Source organism: Carcharodon carcharias, chromosome 19 (assembly GCF_017639515.1).
Source record: "Carcharodon carcharias isolate sCarCar2 chromosome 19, sCarCar2.pri, whole genome shotgun sequence".
In the NCBI taxonomy this organism is placed as follows: Eukaryota; Metazoa; Chordata; class Chondrichthyes; order Lamniformes; family Lamnidae; genus Carcharodon; species Carcharodon carcharias.
In genome coordinates this window covers 96723126-96728582 of record NC_054485.1, presented here as the reverse complement: position 1 = coordinate 96728582, position 5457 = coordinate 96723126, and positions in this window count along the sequence as shown.

Below are 5457 nucleotides of genomic sequence, written 5' to 3'. Positions count from 1 at the left end.
AGCAGTGTGTACCATCTACAAGGTGCACTGCAGCAACTCACCAAGGCTCCTTCAACAGCCCCTTCCAAACATACGACCTCTATCACCTAGAGGGACGGGGCAGCAGACACAGGGGAACACCAGCACTTGCAAGTTCCCCTCCCAGACACACACCACCCTGGCTTGGAAATTTATCGCCATTCCTTCACTGTCGCTGGGTCAAAATCCCTTCCTAACACCACAAGGACTGCAGCAGTTCAGGAAGGCAACTCACCACCGCCTTTTCAAGGACAATTAGGGATGGGCAACAAATGCTGGCCTAGCCAGCAATGCCCACATCCCATGAACGAATAAATAAAAATAATGTCATGAGGAAAAGGTTGCCAAACAATGTCTTAATGGAAGCCTAACTGTGGTGCCAACGTTACTAAAATTAGCTGACATCAAAGCTGCAGCAAAATAAGATGAGGCGTTACAACTATGTATGCTGTTATGGAATCACAAAACTGGAAACACATGAACGAGACAGCATCTTCAAATGAAATCGCTCACTCTCTACAAGGTCTTCACGATGTTCAAAATAAGCTCACTGTTACCTCCAATGCATATAACACAACAACTGCATTGTCATTCCACAGTCATTGAGGGAATGTGTTGTCAATACAGCACATGAAAGGCACAGGGAATTGTCAAAAATAAACAACTCCTTAGGGAAAAGGTATGGTTCCCAGGAATTGACCGCATTTCAAAGAAAAAAAATCGGTGTTTGCCATGTCAAGCAACGTCAAATTTTTTGTGATACTATCAAGATGCCTGAACCACCTCCAGAACCATGGATTGAAGTTAGTATTGATTTTGCAGATTTACCCAATGGCGAACAGCTGCTTGTTGTCTCTGATGACTACAGCAGATTCCTAGTTGTGGAAATCGGTCTGTCAGCTTCCACCAAAGCAGTCATCCCAAAGCCTGACTAGGTTTTCACCTTGTTTGAAGTTCCTCGCATGGTGAAAAGTGATAATGGACCCCAATTCAACAGCAATGAGTTCAGAACTACCTGGGCTCCACTCATCAAAAAATTACACTCGGTTAGCCAAGAGCTCATGGAGCAATTGAGAGATTTATGCATATCTTGTATATGACGATAATGTAGAGCAGGATTGTATTTCTTCGCAATTACAGAGCAGCTCATCACTGTAAAACCCCCAGCTACGCGTTCACCCGCACACACAAACACACACATACACAAACACACATATATATGTAGGGCAGGCGGTAACATAGCAGTATTGTCACTGGACTAGTATTCCAGGGACACAGGGTAATACACTGGGACCTGGGTTCAAATTCCACCATAGATGATACAATTTGAATTCAATAAAAATCTGGAATCTAATGATGACCACTAGACCATTGCATAATGTCATAAAAACCCATCTGATTCACTAATGCCCTTTAAGGAAGGAAATTTGCCGTCCTTGCCTGCTCTGGCCTACTTGTCATTGACTCAAATGCACTCTGAACAAGGGCAATTAGGGATGGGCAATGCCCACATCCCATGAATGAATAAAAAAAAATCTTCCTGAGCCACAGAGCTAATGAACAACATGCACTTAATTCCAACGAGTTCAGGAGGACAGAATGAGAGTAAATACATGAAGTTTACAGCTTCAGATAAACTGCTTGTTAAACATGATGGTTACGTTGGATAGCCTATGAAACCCAACTGGTTGTTGTGACCACCACAAAAGGATCAATGATCATCATGAAGTGCGGTTCGCAAATCATCACATGAACTGTGCCATTCTTCAAAGCACTGAAAACTCCATTCGTAAGCATTGAATCTGATTTCGATATCGATATCTCAGATGAAGAATATGAGTGAAATGAAGTTACACCTGATGTCAGATGATACCCTACTGGGGAGAGCCGTCCACCATACTTAAGTGATTATGTTACAAGTAAACTATTTTCAGTTGGTGAAGAAGTCTTTCAGCTCATTGTATATGACTGAGTGCATTGTTGAAGTAATACAAAAGTTAGGATATAGAATAACATTACTGGTGAAGTTGAATGTTCAAATTATGCTTAAGTTTATTGTTTATGCTTTAACCAGCTGCAGAAACACACCATGTTTCTCACTTGCTAATAAGGGTAGGGATGTAGTGAAAGTTGTATTCTGCATTTTGTTCACTTGTGGCTACCATACACATATACCAGCAGAGGATGTCTGAGAGGTGGGGTGTCAGAATAAAGGAATCTATGTTTTAACAGCATGTGCAGCAATGTTGCTACTTAGCGGATCATACTGTTTCTTCCAAAGAAACTGCACACTAACTTGCCCAATTACTATTGTATCGGCCTCCTCCCAATGTTCAGTAAAGCGATAGAAGCAGTCATTCATGGTATCATCAAATTACTTGTGGTCAAAGATAATCTGTTCACCGATGCACAGTTCAGGTTCCATCTGAACCATCAAGCCCAACCATAACAGTGTCATAGCCTTCACCAAGATATGGGCACATGAGTTGAATGTCAAAGAAGAGGTGAGCAGAGGTGGCCTCAACATCAAGTGAATAATGGACCATGCCTGGTGCCAACAAACCTCAGCAAAACTGTTGGTCAAAGGGGGAGAAAATCCTCCTGTAGTCAGACTTATAACTGGCACAAAAGAAAGTGGTTGGAGGTTAGGTATTGCAGATTGAGGATATTGCTGCAGGATAGCATCCAAGACCCCACCATCCTCAGCAATTTAGCAATGGCCTTCCCTCAGCTCCACTCATAACTCCTCCAATAGTGAAAAAAAACATTCCAGTCTACATCAGGACTTAGACAACACTCAGACTGGTACGACAAGTGACTAGGTAACATTTGCAGCACATAATGTGCCCAGTGATGATCACCTCCAACAAAAGGGAAAGCTCACCCATCTATTTAGGCTTCAAAGGCCACATCATCATTAAGTCACCGCCCTTAACACCTTGTGGGTCACCACTGACCAGTCATGCTAACACTATGGATACAAGTGTAGGGTGGAGGTTGGGTAACAAGGCATCAAGTCTTGCACTTCATTGTTCCATCAAAGCCTCTCCACCACCTAAAAGGGTCAAGTCAGGAGTATGATGGAACATTGCCTAGATGGGTGCATCTGTAACCTGGGAGTGTCTTAAGGTATCTCTTGTTTTAAAACAGGATTCTGTTTCCCAGTTGTCATGTTGCTGAGCAAGAAGTCATTCAACAAAAATAATTAAGTAATTGCGACAGTGAAGGAACAGCGATACATTTCCAAGTCAGGGTAGTGAGTGGCTTGGAGGGGAACTTCCTGGTGGTGCTCCCATGTGTCTGCTGCCCTTGTCCTTCTAGATGGTAGAGGTCGTGGGTTTGGAAGGTGCTGTCTAAGCGGCCTTGGTGAGTTCCTGCAGTGCATCTTATAGATGGTACACACTGCTGCTACTGTGTGTCGGTGGTGGAGGGAGTGATGGTAGTGAATGTGGTGCCAATCAAGGGGATTGCTTTGTCCTGGACAGTGTCGAGCTTCTTGAGTGTTTTTGGAGCTGCACTCATCCAGATAAGTGGGGAGTATTCCATCACACTCCTGACTTGTGCCTTATAGATGGTGGACAGGCTTTTTAAAAATTCATTTACGGGATGTGGGTATCGCTGGCTGGTCCAGCATTTATTGCCCATCCCTAATTGCCCTTGAGAAGGTGCTGAGCCGCCTCTTGAATCCATGCAGTCCATGTGGTGTAGGTACGCCCACAGTGCCATTAGGGAGGGAGTTCCAGGATTTTGACCCAGCGACAGTGAAGGAACGGCGATATATTTCCAAGTCAGGATGGTGAGTGTCTTGGAGGGGAACTTCCAGGTGGTGGTGCTCCCATGTGACTGCTGCCCTTGTCCTTCTAGATGGTAGTGGTCATGGGTTTGGAAGGAGACAAGTTACTCGCCGCAGAAAGCAGGATGAACTTAGCATTCACTGCTTTTTTGTGCAAGAATTATGTATAATTTCCTGTAGCGATTCCCGATGCAAGAAATTAAAATGCCATTTTGTGCCACATTGTGTCATGTAACAACGAATTCACACCTTAACTCCATTGCTGAAGCACCATCGACTTAAGGACTCTGTGGCAGCTCAAGGAGCAGGCCCAGCACCATTTAGTCACAGGTAATAAATAGTGACTTTACCGGCCATGCCCACAAGCCATGAAGGAATAAGTAATTAGGTTGGAGCAGGTTGTGCTGGGCAGTGATGCAGTGTCACTGAACACAATGGACGTATATCAGCTGACGGCCAACAATAAAACAACTTGTATTTACATAGCACCTTTAACCATTATAGCAAAATGTCCCAAGGAGCTTCACAGAAGCATAATCAATCAAAATTTGACACCGAGCCACAAGAGGATGCACTAGGACTTTTAAGGAGGGCCTTAAAGGAGGAGAAGGTTGCCGAGAGTCTGAGAGGCCTAGGAAAGGTTTCCAATGCTTAGGGCCTCGGTAGCTCAAGGCATGGCCACCAATGTCAGAGCAATGGAAATCAGGATTAGGTGAAGAGTCAGGATTAGGGGAGCATGGACATCTTGGAGGGTTGTAGGGTTTGGAGGCGATTACAGAGATAGGGAGGGGCGATACAGGGGAGGGATTTGAAAACAAGGTTGAGAATTTTAAAACCCAGGCGTTGCTGGACCGGTAGCTCAAGCGGGATGAATGGGGGGGGGAGGGCTTGGTGCGATTTAGGACACGGGCACCAGAACCTTGGACAGGCCGGAGTTTGCTGCAGGAGCTGCAAGGGAGGGACGGAGGGAGGGCAGCCAAATTTGGAAGGAGCTAATGCAACAACAGAGTCACAAGAGTTACACAGCAGAGAAACAGGCCCTTTGGCCCATCATGTCCATGCCAGCCACCAAGCACGTATCAACTCTCATCCCATTTTTCCTGTCTCTGGGTGGGGAGAAGAGGCTGTCTGGATGGTGCCTGAAGGTCGAAGCATCAAACTCTTGTTGGCTATCTGCGCTCCCCCAGTGGAAGTTGGGGATTGCACTTAAAGGTGCCGGGCTGCCTTTCAGGAGGTTGAGTGGGGGGAGTGTTGTGGCAACTTGCCCTGCCCCTTTAAGTAGCAGCAGCCTTGCCTTGCCTGCCCCTTTAAGCAGCAATTGCTTTGCCTGCCCCTTTCAGCAGCAGCAGCTTTGCCTTGCCTGCCCCTTTAAGCAGCAACTGCTTTGCCTGCCCCTTTCAGCAGCAGCAGCCTTGCCTTGCTTGCCCCTTTAAGCAGTAGCTGTCTTGCCTTGCCTGTCCCTTTAAGCAGCAGCAGCCTTGTCTGCCCCTTTAAGCAGCAGCTGCCTTGCCTTGCCTGCCCCTTTAAACAGCAACAGCCTTGCCTTGCCTGCCCCTTTCAGCAGCAGCTGCCTTGCCTGCCCCTTTAAGCAGCAGCAGCCTTGCCTTGTCTGCCTGTCGCTCTCTGCCCTGCGCTGACGCGGCGCT